At 40.2% G+C, this 19319-nt stretch overlaps 1 protein-coding gene across 10 annotated transcripts in view; it reads right to left on the bottom strand.

Moving 5' to 3' along the window:
* PTPRT (protein tyrosine phosphatase receptor type T) overlaps positions 1–19319 on the bottom strand; it is a 1379429-nt gene that overhangs the window by 348283 nt on the left and 1011827 nt on the right. The gene's annotated exons all lie outside the window — the stretch shown is intronic.

The following is a 19319-nucleotide window of genomic DNA, read 5'->3' as shown; positions in this document are numbered from 1 at the left end:
TTCTTAATTTACAGAGAAGGAAACTAAGGCTCTGAGAGACATTAAGTGACTTGACCAAGATCATACGGATAATAAGAGATAGAACTGGGATCTGAACTCTAGTCCTGGATTCTTTCCACAATATGCCACACTGTCAACAGCTTTGGAAAAGAGTAGAGAAAGAAATATAATTTTCTAGTAGCTGAGTAGTAATTACACTAGAATTATTTAAAAAACCCAAACCTGTGTTTTTATGTATAGGCATCATAAATATCATAATAATAATAATAATTATTATTGTTGTTGTTGTTGTTATTAATCTCTATCATTAAATTTCCATAAACCATTAACAGTGATGTAAGGTACTCTCAAAAGAATGAAAGCTTTTTGAAGTCAGGCTGTTATTCTACTTGTCTTTGTACCCCCAGTCCCTAACACAATGCCTTGTAGCTAGGTGGCATGTTATATAAAGGACTCAACATGGAGTCACAAAGACCCAAGTCCCAATCCTGTATTGCATATTTATTAATCATGTGACCGCACATAATCTCTCTAAGCCCCAGTTTTCTCATCTGCAAAATGGGAATGATAATAGAACCTCAATCACAGGGTTCTTGTGAGGATTGTATGAGATAGTATATGTACAGTGCTTTGCAAACCTTAAGGCACTATATAAAGGTTATTATTGTTGCTATCATTAAACATTTTAGGTAGCAAATAAATGCTTGGATGAGGATCAAGAGATTTTTCTCACAGGACATTGGGCATAGGGAAATGCATGGGATGCACTGGGAATGGGCCCGGCCTGTCACATGGCATTAAAAGGAGTATAATGTCCACACAGAGGAAAGGACAGCTCATTGTGTTCTTCTCCAATAAGGCCCCATTTGAAGTATAGTGTCTAATTCTGGGCACCATTTTAATTGTTAATTTGGGTGAATCCAGTGCTCAAATAAACAGGATGAAGAGAAAACTTAAAACTGTACCATATCAGGGGCAGCTAGGTGGTGCAGTGGATAAAGCTCTGGCTCTGGATTCAGGAGGACCTGAATTCAAATCCGACCTCACACACTTGACACTTACTAGCTGTGTGACCCTGGGCAAGTCATATAACCCTCAGTGCCCTGCTCCCCCCAAAACCCCCCCAAACTGTACCATATCAGGACCCATTGAAGGAAGTGGGGATGTTTGGGAGAAAAGGAAACTTGGAGGAGGACATGCTAGCTGTTGTCATCTATCTGAGGACTGTCCTATGGAAGACAGAGCAGACATTTCTCTTGGTCCTAGAGAGAAGTCCTAAAAGCAGTGGGTAAAAGCTTCAGAGAGGCAGATTGTGACAATAGATTACTTCAAAGAGTAATGAGGTCACTGTCCCTAGAATTCTTCCGAGAGAAGTTGAATGCTTACTTGTGGAGGTAGAGAAGGGATTTTTCTTTAAGTATGGGCAGCATTAGATGGAGATCTCTTCTACTGTGGAAAGTCTTTGCCTCACAATGGTCAATTTTTTATTTTCCTGGGGATCCTTTCTTTTAATGTTTGAGAAACGAGGCCTGTATTAGAGAAACTTGCTTCAATTCCCCACCCCGCCATGGTAACTGTATCTCCCTTCCCTGTTTCCTCCTCCCCTGTTTATTCTATTCTCTCTCTCTCTCTACTTTCACCCTATCCTTCCTCAAAAGTGTTTTACTTCTGACTACCCCTTCCTCCAATCTTCCCTACCTCCCAACTCATCTCTTCTTATCTCCTTCTCCTCCTACTTTCTTGTAGGGTAAGATAGATTTCCATACCCAAGTGAGTGTGTATGTTATTCCCTCTTTAAACCAATTCTTATGAGAGGAAGCTTCACTCACTCCCCCTTGCCTCCCCATATTCCCCTCCACTGTATAAGCTTTTTCTTGTTTCTTTTAAGTAAGATAATTTACCCCATTCCACCTTTCCCTTTCCCTTTCCCTTTCTCCAAGTACATTTCTCTCTCACCCCTTAATTTTATTTTTTGTAAGTATCATTCATTCATATTCAACTCATACCTGGCCTGAGGATCTTTTTTTTGATTACTGCAAATGACTGACTTTTCTATTTGTATCTAGCATGCCAGAGCAACCGTGAGGGCTAGTTACAAGTTGCATTTCCCATGAATTTTCCTGTGCCCAAATTCCTATGAAAATGGCCCACTTGATTCTCATCCAATTCAAGAAGCATTTGCTCAGGCTCTAACATGTTCAATAATAATAATAATAATAATAATAATAATAATAATAATAATAATAATAAACATTTATACAATGCTTTAAGGCAAAGTACTTTACTTATATTATCTCCCTTGATCTTCACAACAACTCTGTGCATTAAGTGAAACACAGTGTGAGGTCTTAAAAAACTGGAAGATATTTGGCTTGGAGAATGTGGAGTGAATACTGTCAAGGTCTTTAGGCATCTGGAGGAGGGCCTGAATCTGCTCGCCTTGCCTACGGAGGGAAGAACTGAGAACTATGGCTCCAAAGTGCAGAGATAGACTTGGACTCAATGTGGGGGAAAACTTTGACAACTGAAACTGTCCCAGAATGGAGCCAACAACCTCAGAAGGGGGTGAGTTCCTGCTTAATCTTTGGGCAATGTTGCATAGGAAATTCCCGTTCAAATCTTACCTGGACTATGTAGCTTCTGAGGCTGCTTTCAAACCTCAGATTCTGGAATCCCATAATCCTCCCATGAGCTCCTCCAGATCAAAAACACTTTGTACTTATAGGTTTGACGTGGTACCCCATTTGCTTAATGGTGATACTGCTAGTTAGTAACTGCTACAGAGACATCAAAAAAAAATTAAAAAAAAAAGATGAGAACTGAAGAGTCTGTCTCCTGAAAAAATATGTAAATTTTTATCTGCAATGTTCCTTTTGCCTTTATAAACTAAATGATATAAAAAAAAAAGGAAAGAAGGAAAGGGAAGGAGGGAGGGATGGACAGAAAGAAGGGAAGAAGGAAGGGAGGCAAGCAGGGAATGAGAAAAAAAGGAAAATCCCCTCTATGTGTTGTCTGCCTCTTTAGAATATAAGCTCTGTGGGAATGGGGACTCTATTGGCTTTTGTTTTTTAATTCTCTAGCATTTAGCACAGTGCACACATGGTAAGTGTTGAACACTTCTTCATTGACTTCTTCATTAATAAATATTGATTGTTGGGGCAGCTAAGTGGCGTAGCAGATGCAGTACTATACCTGGAGTTGGGAACACACAAGTTCAAATCTTTTCTGTGTAACCCTGAGAAAATCACTTAATATTTCTGGGCTTCAGTTTTCTCCCTCCTTTTAAAAATGGGAATAATAATAGCACCCACCTACTAGAGTTTTTGTGAGGATCAAATGACATGACATATGTAAATGTCTTTGCAAACACTGAAGATCTCTCCGAAATGTCAACTATTATTATTGATTGATTCTATCAACCCCGCCAAGGTCATTCTTCAAAGTGCCTCCAGTGGAGAGGAGTCACCTGTCCCAGTTAAGTTATGATTCCATTAAGAAGGAACTTGAACCTAGTGGGAAAAGAGAGTCATTGGCTGATACCTCAAATGGAGCAATGACAGATCTAAATTTTACCTTTCATCAAGAACTTATTTGGCCACAGTAGGTTCTTAATCAATAAATGCTTGTTGTACTGAATGTAGGGAAAAGAAGGGATAGTCAGGCAGGAATGAATTGTTTGTGCAGGAAGTGAAGCATCTATCAAGTGGTATTACATAATGCCTGTCTCTTGTAAGAGTGAAAGGAAATATTAAAAAGAAATATTCATGACAAGACTTGGTATCCTAACAGCAAGTTAAGTAGCCAAGTATTTTGACAGAACATGAGTAGGGTTATTAAGCATGTATCATGTGCAAAGTACTGCAGATGCAAAAGAACAAAAAAGGAAGACAATGCCTGCTCTCAAGGAGCTCACATTCTATTGGAGGAGACAACACACACGGAAAGTTTTGGCTATAAGTCAAATGGAAAAGCTTTGTGGTCCTTAGGGGGCAACAGCACAGCAGATGGTAATGCTTCTTCTTTAGCCATTTCCACTGATAAAATGATAATCACTTTCTGATGCTAAGCCATTTGACAGTGCCAAGGATTTTGCCAGCAAGAGCTTTTTTTCTGTGTACTCAGGAGTTGAGGCTGTAACCCCTACAGGAAGGTGCTAGGATGCATCTTCATCCTTCCCAGGAGGATGGTTGAGGGGACTGGGCTGGAAGCATCACTATTTCTAAGGCTCCTTGATTCCTGTTCTAGACAATGAGCATGAAAGAGAAGAGAACTCTAGATGTAATGGCTTGGTTGAGAGCCTGAAGGAGGTGGAAAAGCTGGGAGCCCATAGTCTGTTTGGGGGTGACTCGTCTTATTTCTGGGTGAAGGATGATTAGACTTACAGAACAAGATCATAGACTCTCTGCACCAGAAGAGAACTTAGCAATTGATTTCACCAAGCAGAAGGAGCTGGGAGACAGTATGCAAAACTGTCTCAGTGTTTCGGACACATTTTTCTATATCTCAGTCAAAAGGACAAAGGGATCATCAGGATGGCTATGTAAGTCCAGACTTGCTTGAGTAGCAAACTTGAGACATAGTGTAGTTGTTGAGGACGGAGGAAAAGAAGGGAAGTTGCTGATGTGAAGACTGGCACTTAAGGGCTCCTTACAGAGTACTTAGGTTAAGATGGAGACTACAATTGAGTGGCATTTTCCTGACCACAGAAAAGTAGAAAAACTTATGGTCCCTAGAGAACAATGAAACAGCTTGTGATTTCAGAGACAAGGGAGTAAAACTGAAGCAGGTAATCCCATTGTAACAAATCTCATTCAGGACAGCCTTCAAGAATGGAAGTACTTCTGTTACAACTGTTTCTACCTTAGTGCTTTAAAATTTACAAACACTTTCCTTAGAACAGCTCTGTGAAATAGGTCCTATAGAGATCAATGTTCCAATTTTGAAGTCGGGAAGTGAATTCCCCAAGGTCACTTGGCTAATCCTGGCAGGATTCCAACTCAGGTCTTCTAATTCTAGGTCTTTCCAATATGCCACACAGCCCAAGACCCTAAGAGGGTATAAACAACGATTTAATTTAAGGCTGATAATACCTTTAAAGTTTTTAAACAGTGGCTAAAAGTAATGATGATAGCTAGCATTCACATAGCACTTTAAGATCTGCAAATTACTTTAGAAATATGTATTTGATTTCATCTGCTCTTCATAACAACCCTGGGAAGTACGTGCTATTATTATTCCCATTTAACAGATGAGGAAACTGAGACACAGAAGTTAAGTGACTTGTCCAGAGCAATACAGTTACTAAAGAGAGTGTGTAGTCAGAGTGTGGAGTCTCTCTGACTCCAAATCTATCTATCCCTCTCTTCACTGTTCCACCTACCTGTCTCCTTGTCAAAGAGCATTCTTTTCATACATGAGTAAGACTATATGGCTACTGAAGTCCTTTCCATCTTTGAAATTTCCTGATTCTGTAATAATTAATCCATTATCTGTAATAATCCATGAAAACATAAACAAACTTTAACATTGTTAAGTATTTGTATATTTTCAAGCTGAACAAGAGAAATTTCCCACTTAACCATTGACTCACAGTATGCACTAGGGAAGTAACAAAAGAAGACCCTTTTATTCAGTATCATATCTCATGTAACTATTTCCTCTGAAGTGAAAAGCCAAGTTAAATAGCTTTCAAGGAGGCAATAGAAGGGGAGCCTTGAAGGGCCCATGTTACATGGTCAGTGAGAACTGTAATCCCTGACAAAGCATGTGAAGCCCAATATCCTGAGACAACAAGACACCCATGTTCTATAAAGGTATGAAAGTCCATGAAAGCCCCCTCCTTTTATTCTCAGAACCCTGGACAGAGACAAACACACACACACACACACACACACACACACACACACACACACACACACACACACACACACACACACACACTCCTGAAAGGAGGCTTGAGAAAGTTGGTCCATTAAATGCTGCAAATTCATTGCTGTGCATCCCATGTGGAATACAAATAAGGAAAAATGGTTAAACACAAAGGATGAAAAGAAAATACCTTGTGATGTTTAAAGAGACAGTTTGCTACTTAAACATCGCCTGTGGGCATGGCTCAGTGAAGGCCTGAGTGGCTGCATGTTCTGCCGAACTTTACAAATGCCTCCAGGATGGCCATGCATCACAACAATGTCTTCCATCTTCGATCAAGGAACATAAAGAATAGCTCATACTGAGGAGGATAGGAATAACTTTTCATTTTCTTCCCTCTTGGAAAAAAATATCTGGCTCACTCACAGGCACACACATAATCATCCTCACATACACACACACACATACACACCCTCATACAATCATCTCTCCCTGGGAATATTTTTCTTTGGCATGTGTTGATCAAATGCCCGGGAGATTAATTATTTCCAAAATCCCTAAGAGAAGAAAGCTGGTGACCATGTGCAGGTAGTTCAGTTTTCTATTGTAATTAATGTGGGGATGTCACATGGGAGGGCAGCAAGAGCTGCCAAAGAGAGGTCCAGAAGAATAAGACTAGGATCTCTGGGAATTGATGCATAAACTCCAAACCCAAAAACAGCCATTCTTCAGCCCATTAGACAAACAGAAATCCCCAAGCATTTGGGAGCATCTCTCCCTTCGCATATGCTGAACACGCACAAGGGCGAACACATGCACACATACTGCAGGAATGTTTTTTATGTGGCAAACCCCCACATTTTTCTACTGCTGAAATGAATGATTAATGTTTATTGTAAAAACTATTTATTACTACAGGGACATTATTTGCTGTACTTTTGGTAAGAAAAAAAGCGCTATACATCTGTTGATTCCCCCTGTCATGCTGTCTGGCTACATCAAAAAGCACCTGTGTTGTAATAGGAAAAAAAACACCCTAAGGCAAATATATTAGGTTCCTGATATTCACAAGTGGGTGACAGACAGCTATAATGGGGCCTCTTATACAAGTATAACTTACATGCATTTATACAGAGCTCTTTCTCTTTCCCAGTCTATGAGAGCCATACATTATCCTGCTTACCTTGGTGTAATACAGAGGTCCTAGAACACCTGTCAATCTCTCTGTCAGCTCTGAGTATCTCTGGGAAGCATCTGCATGGAGAGGGTCTCCGTTTTTCAAGCTTTTGAGGGAAAATAGGCTGCCGGGACTTGAGTAGTGGGATAAAAGGCAGAAATTTCTGGTCCTGGAGCCAGGTACACCCTCTGTTTTTTGTTTGTGTGTTTGTTAGACATGTAGGACGTTTACAATTTTTAGCTGCTGCTGTGGGAATGTTCAGGTGTTATCCTGAGGTTCTACCCCCCATCCCCCAACCAGGAAATGGCTCCTTATTCTGACATTGCTGTTGTATCCTTGATGCCAGGTACATCACTTGCCTTGTTATGACTGCTTCCTCCAAACACATTGATGAAGATTTCTTTCTTCCTTCCTTCCTTCCTTCCTTCCCTCCCTCCCTTCTTTCTTTCTTTCTTTAAAGCAAAACTCCATTTATACCTGTGATTTCTAGTGGGTTTGTTTTTGGTTTTAAGCCTTTATTGAATTTTATTTTCCCCCAATTACATGTAAAAACTGTAACAATTGGAGTGATGCCACCTGCTGGAGAGTTACTGTAGGAAAGCGCTGCCATGAGGAGAAGGCATCTGAGGGCAAGCCATATGATTTGGAAGGTCAGTTCCTTGGTGTCAGGAAGTGGTGTTTGCTCGTGGGTACTGCCTGTCAAAGCTACCAGCCAATTAGCTTGGAGCTCTGTGTGTGTGTGTGTGTGGGGGGGGGATGGGCTGGTTCAGTTTCTGGGAGGAAGAAGGAAGCCTTGGGTCCTTTTTGTTCCTGATTTCACTATGGCAGGTCAGATGATGGGGTCCCTTAGAAATAGTTAGATTTTTACCTTTATCTCTCTCTTCATCAAATTCTTATGCTCCTTAATAAATGTTTAAAAATCTAAACTCTTGCTAAAGCTTCTAATTTATTGGCGACTACTCGTTAGATTTTTAGACAGTATATCTAGAATTTTAGCCCCTTACAAAACAATTTTAACATCCTTTTTTTTTTTTTCTTTTGGCAGGGCAAGGAGAGTTAAGTGACTTACCCAGCATCACACAGCTAGTAAATGTCAAGTGTCTGAGGCCACATTTGAACTCAGGTCCTCCTGACTCCAGCCCAGTGCTCTATTCACAGCACCACCTAGCTGCCCCAACATCCATTTTTAAAACTGTGTTCCAAATTCTCTTTCTCCCTTCCTGCCCCCCCTACCCTTAAGAAAAAAAACCATTTAACATAAGTTATATATGTATAGTCATGCAAAACAATGATGAAATTTCATTTCTGAAAAAGGCATCACCATAGTAGAAAAAACATTGCCTCAGAAGGTCAGAGGGTCTGGTATCAACTCCTAATTGTGCTACTTAAGACTGGTATAAAGTTGGTCATGTTTATTAATTCTTCCTTTTTTTTAAATGTAAAATGAGAGGGTTTTTGACCAGATGGTTTATCAGGCCCTTTCCAACTTTAGGACTGATTCTATGATCCATTTGATTGCTGCTGATTGATTGGTTCTACTTCTCTTTTTTTTTTTAATTTTTCTTTTTTTAATTTTCTTTTTTCTTTTGATTTGTTCTATTTCATACAGCCCAGCTTGGCCTTTAAAAGAAAGAGACACACAGAGAAAGAGCAAGACTAGATATTGGAGAGCCGCAGAGTGCAGAGGGAAGAGGGATAATATAGCAATATGAACTTGGCTCCCTGGAGGGTGGTCTGTGCATCTATGAAGCCTCTCTGGGGAACTAGGAAGCCCTCTGTGAGAGTAGCAACCACGCCTCATGGCTGGCAGTTAACAAAGGCTACTACAGAGAGAAAAGGGGTCCCTAAGCCAACCTGGGAGGTGCCAGAATGTGAATTAATAGCTAAAGAAAGGTTGGGAAGTTTCTGGACCTAACCGAGTTCCTAAATCATGTTGGTAATAATGATGATGATGGTTAAAATTTATATAGTACTTATTGTGTTCAAGGCATTGTGCTAAATACTTTACAATTATTACCTTACTGGATTGTTACAAAAGACCTGTATCATCCCCACTTTACAGATGAGGGAATTGATACGAACGATCCAGTTAACAGCGTGTCCAGGGTTACACGGCCAGCAAATATCTGAGGTGCTAAACCCGACAGGTCTCCCTGACTCCACACCAGGTGCTTTATTCTTGGAGTAAGTAGAGTAGGTTTTGGACTAAGCTAGAGTCAGAATTGCAAAGAAGAAAGGTACAGAGTCTTGATATAAAGGCACACATGTAAACCTTTCCCTTGACTGGTATCGTGAGGTATGTGAACTGTGCTTCTCCACTTGGTATGGGAGAAGTCAATGCTTTATCCATCCCAAGTTCCTTCTTCTTGTGAGAAGTATCTGAGTAGGGCTGCATGTCTTGAGGAAAATATATATATATATATATATATATATATATATATATATATATATATTCAGTTGGGAGCTGGGGTTCAAGCATGAGAGATTGCTAATATCTAGTGTTCCCCTTGTGGGAGAAGGTGGGAGCATACTGAACTTCAGCTCTCAGCCTCATGGACTAGGGGGTCGATTCTAGGACTTCCCAATAATCCCATTTTCTCTGACTTATACTGCCATGCAGGTTTTCTCTGAGAACACCAGAATTTGTTTCATGTCTAAATCTCAGCAGAAGAAAAGGATAAAAGGGTCTCAGGTTAAGATGAAATTAAGTAGTGGCCAGGTTTCATGTAACCTGACACAAAAGCCAATGATTCATATATGACTGCATATGTAATCAAGATCATTCCCTTTCCCTCTCCAGTGGGCCACTCTCTTCTCCAGAGACATAATAATAACAACGACATTTATATAGCACTTCCTAAGTGACAGGCACTATACTTTGACCTACACACATCTCCAGATTTATAGTACTACCTTAAATCCCCAACTACTCTATTGCTTAAAAAAGGAAAGAACTCGGGACTGACAGATAGTCAATCACTCTCTGCATTTCAACAATCCACAGAATTCATAGTGCCAGTGAAGAACAAGACCCGATTTTGCTTGAGTCTCTATATTGTAGCTCTGTCTGCCATTGCTTCTCAGTGCTTGCCTGAGAATTCCTCAACTTGGTCCAGGAACTCATCTACCATTTGACCATTGTCATTTCAATAGTTCTATCTTGAGTTCCAACCTATCTCCGGGCCAAGGAAATCACAGTTCTTTTCCTGTCTCCTTTAGTTCTGGTTTCTCCTGTCCTGGGGAGCCTCAAGATTCCTTGGAAAGACTCAGCAGATTTGACAGGCTCCTTCTAGAGAACCAAGTCCATGTTTGCATATAGTCCTTATCTCTAGGGCATTTCTGATAACTCTCTGGCCTTTGTACCTCTTCCTGTGTGTCCCCTTTTAAGGGCGAGGCCCAAGGTTTATGAAGCTGCTGTGAATCAATCACTAATAATCAGTCATTAATCAATCATCATCAATGTGTTGTCAATGGGGCAATAAGGACTAAGGACCAGGAAGGAACTCATAAGTTATCAAGGAGATGTCATCAATGGAAGACAAGTAGTCATATTAATGCAGCAACAATGCCTGACTCATAGCCACTACATTATTGTTAAATAACACACACGCATACACAAATACAGCTTACATTTCCTTAAGAAGACGAGTTTGAAGATTGATAAGATTATATTTGCAAAAGACTTTGACAGAACAAACTAAAGATGCCACAAGGAAACACATTTTTTACAGTGTAATCATGTGAATAATGATGATGATGACAATAATGATGATATCAACAATTCATATTGATACTGAACTTTAAGGTATACAAAGAATTTCTTATGGGGGTAGCTAGGTGGCTCAGTGGATAAAGCACTGGCCCTGGATTCAGGAGGACCTGAGTTCAAATCCAGCCTCAGACACTTGACACTTACTAGCTTTGTGAACCTGGGCAAGTCACTTAACCCTCATTGCCCCCCCCCATTTTTCTTTTTCACTTTCAGACATTAAGTGTATTTATAATTCATATGATTATTTTGCAACATGGATATGAAATGTCTTGTTTATCTATTTCAGCAAAGTGATCTACTCAATAACTTTACTTTTTTGGACAAATATTGAGACAGCCACTGTTGGGGCAAGCTACAAAGGAACAACTGTTATCCTCAAGGTTTGGGACTGGCTAGGTGATAAGACCCCATAAAATTATTCATGATTCTCTGGACCATAGGATTATATACTTAGGAACAGAAGGGGTCTCAAAGGCCATTTAGTTTACTTCCCTGATTTTAGAGAAGAATTTTATTGAAGAATTCAAGGCCCAGGGAAGTTGAATAATCTGAATTCAAATCATAAACATCAGATACTGGATATGAATCCAGGTTTTCCTGATACAAAACCTGGTGTTGTGTCCCCTACTCTATGCAGCAAAGATTCTTATCTGAATTTTGCTGTGGCTTTGTCTAATTCATTTTAATCCTTAAATCATTTTTTACCATAAGGTGTCCCTATTCTTTGCTTCTGTTTGTCTTACCATTAGACTGTTTAAGCATGTGTGTAAAGTCAGTAAGATAATGCAACATTGCTCTGCCACACAGAACACCAACTAGGAAGAATTCAGAGAATCTAGAGGAGCCTATATGTGTCCCATTCAGTCTCCCTGCCTCAAGTCTCACCCCACTCCATCTTCCAAACACTTGCCAAAGTGATGTACCTCCAGCGAAATCTGACCATATATCTCCATGTCCTGTCCCCCTACTTAGTAAACCCTAGTGGCTTCCTCTAGGATCTAATATAAATGCCTCTGTTTGGCATTTAAAGCTCTTCACAATGTGATCTTCCCTTACATTACCAGTCTTATAATACCTGATTCCTTTCCATTCCTTCTAAGGTCTTGTTATTGTTTACAGATGACCACTCCACCTCCCATCTTGGTGCCTTTGCCCTTCTTGCCTCCCACACCAGGACTGCACCCTGCCCTTATCACTGCCTTTTGGAATCTCATTTCTTTCAAGACAGATCAAGGACCAACTTTGGCACAAAGCCTTATCTGATCCCCATCACTGCTACTGCCCTTCCCTAAAAGGTTGCCATGTTTCTGCCTTTTGGTATATTGTATATACTTATATATGTGCATGCCCCCCCCCCATTAGAATGGAAACCTCAGGAAGCCAAGGACAATTTGATACTCTCTTTGCAACCCTAGAGCCTCACACAGAGACTAGTAGATTTAACATACTAGATACAAAATAAATGTTTGTTGATCCACTGATTGACTCCTATGCAGGGTTGCAGAGTGAAGAACGAAAAGGCAGAAGAATAACAACCATGATAACTGTCACAATGGAAATGAAGTCAATAGGTAGAAACAACAGAACACCAAGGAAATTGAACTGTTGTTGTTAGTGCTGCACTGTCAGAGTTAGAAAACATGTCCCTCCTTTTATAAAATCTCTCATTTAACTTTTTTTTCCTTCTGAAGGGGGAATGCACTTTGTAATATCACTGAGTGCTTGTCACGGAATATATGTTGTATCAAAACAAAGTATATCAATAAATCACAAATAACGTCACCATGCTCTGAGTGTACCCCAAATTCCCATGGATTCCTTGCTGATAGGAGAAGTAAAACATGTCTAATTTCCCCAGTCTAAGTCATAGCTTTTCTTTCCTCTTCCTTTCTTGAAGGGCTGAGAAATGTACTAATTTGCATTTTTTAAAGATTCTTCATCAGAGTAGATCGGTCTTTCCCATTCTCTCTTCATTAATGTTTTAACATTTACTACGCTCATTTCCAATGCTGCAATCCTCCATTCTCCTCAAAGCAAGTATTTCTGTCCCACTCAGAGCATATTGGGATTGCATCCTGACTCTTGAGGCCTGTGCATTTTCCCAGCCTGAGCCCAACCATCTGCATCCAGGAAAACATTGACAAGTTTCAAATCCATTGTATTTTAAAAATACATCTTGCGAGCAGGAACTATGTAGCCTGAGCTCTATTTCAGATGTGGCTGTTTTATTTAACACCGAATGCCAGGCTCTGAGAATAGCTTGCAGGAGAAATGTCAATCAACTCTCCAACATGATCAAGGCACCCATTCCCTGGCTCATTAGGGCCTTCTCATTCTGTTTAAGCTGTTCACATTTATACGTCGTAATTAGGAACTTAGCGATTCTGACTGCTAAACAGAAAAAGCTCACTGGGTACATTCACATGCCTGAATTTTAAGTATGCTTATTCCCTGTTAACCCAGTTCCACAGGTAAATTCTGCTGGCCAAATTCCAGTACCCTGAGCCATGCTATTTGGGGACAGAGAAGCAGAACAGCTAATTGCATTGAAACATATATTGATTATTGTTTTTCATGAACCGTTAAGTGCTTGTCGCCAAACGATTATGCCACAGAGTTTTAGATAACTGATTTGTGGTTGGCTTCCCATATTGACCCTAATCAGGCTCTGAAGTGCCATCTGTAATTTTGATGGTCTGCATTCCATGGTGAGCTTGAGTTTTGCATGTGTCCTGAAATCAGAGAAAGGAAAACACCACAACCTTAATAACATGTATGTGAACCTCTTTTTCAGCTTGACTTTGATAAGGGGTGTTTCGACCAACCTAGATTTTAAACTCTGTAAGATCTTGCAGAAAAAAAATCATGATTTTAGTTTACCCCAATGACTCTCATGAGGCACCAAGTATTTTTCATCTAGCCAGAGCTACAAATGGAAAGTGGGTGGAGAGGAGAGGAAATAGAAGAATTAAAGCACCTATTATGTGCCAGATACTAGGATAAGCATTTTTTAAAAAGTTCAATCCTCCTAACAACCCTGAGAGGTAGGTGCCATTCTTATCCTCAATTTTACAGGTGGGGAAACTGAGACAGACAGTGGTTAAGTGACTTGCCCAAGATCACACAGTTAGGAAGTGTCTAAATTCTGATTTGAACTCAGCTCTTCCGAACTCCTGGCCCAACACTCTATATCATACCACCTATCTGTATCTACAAGAACATTCATTCCATTGGTCATCAGCACCCTGGACACAATAGGTACACAATTGTAGAATTTAAATAAGAACAGTAGAGAACACAAAGGGAATGAAGCCACAGTGTCCCAGTATTGACAAGGATCAGCCTATACATTTTATCCAACCTTCTGCCTCTTGCAAAAAACTTCCTTTCAATGTCCCATATGTCTGTTCATCCATCCCCTGCTTGGGCATTTCCAGGGGCAGTGTGTGTGTGGGGGGTCACTATTCTTTGGACTGGTCTATTCCAGGGATGGAAAGAGTGGAAGGAATACTGGATCTGAAACCAGAAAACCTGCATTCAAATGCCACTTCTGCTACTTACTGCTAGCTGTGTGACTTAACCAAGGCACTGCCTCCTTCTTCTTGGACTCAGTTTTCTTCTCTGCAAAATAAGGGAGGAGTTGGATTGGCTGATCTCCAGGTCCCTTTTCAAACTCTAATTCTTATATTCTTATACTGGACTATATAGCCAGGGATTAAGGCATTAAAAAAAAAAATGATCAGTAAAAGGAAGGAAATAGAAATTTAGTAAGTACTCTTTTTTTTTTTTTTTTTTTTTTTTTTGCGGAGCCATGGGGGTTAAGTGACTTGCCCAGGGTCACACAGCTAGTAAGTATCAAGTGTCTGAGGCCAGATTTGAACTCAGGTCCTCCTGAATCCAGGGCCGGTGCTTTATCCACTGTGCCACCTAGCTGCCCCGGTAAGTACTCTTATGTGCTATGCACTGTGCTTAGTACTTTACAAACATTATCTCATTTGATAATGGGGAGGGGGAGTAGTAGGAAGAACGAATTAATAAAAATACTTATTTGAAAAACAAAAATGGTAAACTATTTAAAAATAAATTCTAAGATCCTATCATTGATAGGAAGGTATTCCTTCTATTGAACTAAAATAGGCCTTGTAACTTCTCTGACTTGGTGCAAGTTCAATCCTTTGGAGACATGCAGGCAAAAGGCTAATCTTGCCTTCTAAAGTAATTACTTAATAAAATGAATTATATTTTCATTCATTCATACACTCGTTCATTCTTCATCTTTTTAGCACTATTCTTTTGGTGATATTGTATGAGCAAAAGTTATGGAATATGTCTATGATAAATTAAAATTGAGGGAATTATCTACTTATTATTTGTCTCTATTTCTGTTTCTCTGTCTCCTTCTGTCTCCCTCTTTCTCATTAGTTTTTCTAGTTGCCGTGTGATGCTGTTGACTGAGTGAATTTACTAAAGCTTCTATCTCATACGAACCACTGTTAAGCCACATCTCCCCCATCCTGCATTTGTACTGACTAGTGCTCTTCAGATCCTCTCCCTGGAGGGTCCCACATTGTCACATTGTGAAGTATATGCCTGTCAGCCCATGATAATTGACAAGGAACACTGGGGGAGGGAATCAATTTGAACCCATCTTGAATGCAAGCAGCAATAAAACAGGGCATGCTAGGCACCCTGGGACAGGCTCATTCCACTACATTAGCACACACTTCACTTTACGGTGATTTGATCTTCCTAATAATGTCAATAATATTTCATTCCTGGGTTGTTTTAAGAACGGGCAGCAAAGTTACAAAGCTGGTAAAATCTTTCTTCTGTGTCCCTCTTCTGACATTGCTTTTGCTGCCAGAAGTCTGGAGCAGAAAATTTTTTTAAAAATATATATATTTATGTATATGTGTATATATATATATACATTATATATACATACATATATGCATTGTGTGTATAAATTTGTATGTGTGCATGTGTGTGTATATGTGTGTGGGTGTATGTATATTTTTACACACTTTGTGGAATTTTAGGCTTCACTGGATATGAGAGGCCATTTCTAGAGACCGTCCAATGATGTCATGTAAACACATGCTGTCCTTACTCTTAATCTATAAAATGGGAATAATAATCACATCCCTGTCTTTTGGTTTACACATCTGCATAATGAGCAGGTTGAAGTAGATGAACCTAATGGTACCTCCCAGCTTTAATAACCAATAATTCTTTGCTTCTAAGTCCTTCACAACCTGACTCCAGCCTCCCTGTCCGGCCTTATTACACATTACTTTCCTGAATATCCCCTTTGTTGCTACTAAGTGATTTTGCTTGCTGTTCTAGTCCATAACATTTGGTCTCCCTCCTCTCTACCTTTGCTCAAGCTGCTGCCTGTGCCAAGAATGCATTTCCTTCTCACCCCCACCTCTTAGAAGTTCCAGTTCCCTTCAACAAAACTCAGGTGATACCTGCTGCATGAGAACGTTCTCAATTCCCCTTTCCCAGCTCTTACTGCCCTGCTCCCCCAATTACTTTCTATTTAACTCATACATAATGTGTATATGTATATACACATGTATATGTACGTATGTATATACATACACACACACACACTTTATATTTACTTTATTGTGGTGAGTAGTCTTCTCTTCATTTAAACAAAAGCTTCTTTGATTTTCTCTTTTTATACCTAGCCTGGTACACAGTAGCACTGTAAAAACTGTTGAATAATTGATTGTCAACCTCATAGAACTGTGTGATGATCAAATGAGATTACATATGAGAACATGCTTTTAAAATGATACACCTCTCTACCTAAATGTAAGGTGGTGGTGGCTGCTGCCGCTGCTACCGCCACCACCACCTTGCATCTGGAAGGTACACTGTAGTTTGGAAGCATTTCCACAATGCAATTAATAGAGTGATTTCAATTTAAAAAATCAGGCCCGGGGCAGCTAGATGGCGCAGTGGATAGAGCACCGGCCCTGGATTCAGGAGTACCCGAGTTCAAATCCAGCCTCAGACACTTAACACTTACTAGCTGTGTGACCCTGGGCAAGTCACTTAACCCCAATTGCCCCGCAAAAAAAAAAAAATCAAGCCCAACATTCATCTGATGGCTGTTCTCTTGTTCAACAAAAATTGAATGTCTTCACTAGAGATATGTGTTCAATAATGTGGGAATGCTTTCCATGACTACTCATGTATAACTTATTTTGAAATGCTTGAGTTCTAGTGGGTGGGGGGTGGGAATGGAGGAGAAAGAGAAGTTGGAACAATTTTTTTAAAAAATTGATGTTAAAATTTGTTTTTACATATATTTTGGAAAATAAAATTCTATTAAAAAAAAAGACAAACTTTTGGAGGAGTGAGCAATTGACTTTTTGTTCCTTTCCTTTCCTAAAGTAAGTATGTGTGCTTTGTGCTATGAGTTACAGGTGCTGCCTGTATTTGCAGACCCTGATGGTTTTTTTCTTTAAAAACAAACAAACCACCGAGAATCTCAGAGTTGAATCTCAGAATCCAACCCGAGACTTCAGAGATCACCTGGTTCCAGCCTCGCTTGGTGTAGTTTAGGCTAATTTCTCATCCATCTTTTTGTCCTGAATTCCAGCCTAAACCTCATTGTTTAGGCCCCCCTAAATATCACCAAAAAATGGTCACCCAGGCTTTGTTTGAGAACATCTAGAAATAAGAGAGCTCTGCTCATTCGGAGGCAGCCCTTTCTATTGTTGGACAGCTCTCACTGGGGACAACAATCTTCCTTTAACCAGGGGTCCTAGCTCTGCCTTATGTCATTTTTGTTTTTAACCATTAGAATGTGTTCCTAGAGAGTAAGGTCTTTTGTGGGGGGAGCGGGAGGGAGAGAACCCTTTTATTGTGTTCCTGGAACATAGTAAGTATTTAATAATTACATGCTGACTGACTTCTCTAAGAAAAAAATCCCCTTTGGTACAATCCTGTTTACTCCTTCCATCTTTCTTGAGACGACTCTATATCTCAGCTTTCTTCTCTTCATCTGCCATGTGCTGTTTCACCTCAATGCACTAAAGCATAAGCCTTTGACTGATGATCCCAGTCTTTGATATCTGCTTTGCTCTGACTCTGTGTTGGGCCTTACCTGGTCACTGCTTTCCTGCTACCATCCGCACCCGAGTCAGCTGGCAAAAGGCTGTGTCAGGGAGCTCTTCCAGGGAAATTGGGCCCCTACTGTCTTACAAAAAACCCCTATTCATTTCATTCTGGTTCAGTTCACAGACTCTCTGAGCTGGAAGAGAGCTTAGACATCACCTAGCTTGAACCCTTTCTGTCTGAGCAAGAAGTGGTCTCTGCTGGGGGCAACTAGGTGGCACAGTGGATAAAGCACCAGCCCTGGATTCAGGAGCACCTGAGTTCAAATCTGGCCTCAGACACTTGACACTTACTAGCTGTGTGACCCTGGGCAAGTCACTTAACCCTCATTGCCCCACAAAAAACCCAAAACAAAACAAAACAAAAAGAAGTGGTCACTGCTGAAAGACCACTAAAGATAAGAAAGCTATTGTCACAAACTGATCTGAATCCCATGCCCTGGACCACCCTGTGTCTCCTCCCTCAAACTCAAGGCACAGTACATTTTCCAGTTCCAATTCTGATTTTGCATCTGGGGAGGGGGGCTCTAGCACCCAGATCATCATCTTGCACACAGCCTGAACTTATAGGATCTTAGGATCATTTTACCAATGAGTATGATGATAATAATTTGTATTTATATAGCACTTTAATTTTTTTTTTTTAGTGAGGCAGTTGGGGTTAAGTGACTTGCCCAGGGTCACACAGCTAGTAAGTGTTAAATGTCTGAGGCCGGATTTGAACTCAGGTCCTTCTGAATCCAGGGCCAGTGCTTTATCCACTGCACCACCTAGCTGCCCCTATGTAGCACTTTAAGATTTGCAAAGCACTTTAAAAATATTATATTGTTTTCTCTTCACAACAACCCTGAGAGGTAGGTGATAATAATTATCTCCATTTTACAGATGAGGTAAACAGAGGTTAAGTAACTTGCCCAGGATCCCATAGCTATAAATTGTTTGAGGCCAGATTTAAACTTAGGTCTTGCTGACTCCAGATCGAACACTTTATCTACTGTACTGTTTAGCTGCCTGAAGCCTAGAACAACTGTTAAGTGACTTGCCCAAGATCACAAAGATCAAGGTTCAAACCTAAGTTCTATGACTCCAAGTCCAGGGATCTTTCCACTACCTCATTTTGCCTTTTTCAATTCTCTCCATGGTATAATGGTTAGAACCCTGGACTCTTCGTGTAGCTATCCAAGTTAAAATCTCAAGGGAACCTTCATGTGTCATCATTGTAAACAATGACTTGAGGGTGGGGATGTGGCAAAGAAGAATGAACTCTGGCTATGGAATCAGAGGAGCTGGACTTCAACTCTGCCCCAGATACTACTTACATGACTTTGATCAGGCCAGTCTCTGGACCTCAGCTTCTCTATCTATAAAA

The sequence above is a fragment of the Dromiciops gliroides genome, chromosome 2, assembly GCF_019393635.1.
Source record: "Dromiciops gliroides isolate mDroGli1 chromosome 2, mDroGli1.pri, whole genome shotgun sequence".
Classification (NCBI taxonomy): domain Eukaryota; kingdom Metazoa; phylum Chordata; class Mammalia; order Microbiotheria; family Microbiotheriidae; genus Dromiciops; species Dromiciops gliroides.
The sequence above is the reverse complement of the archived record's forward strand: the minus strand, read 5'-3'. Positions and strand labels throughout refer to the sequence as shown.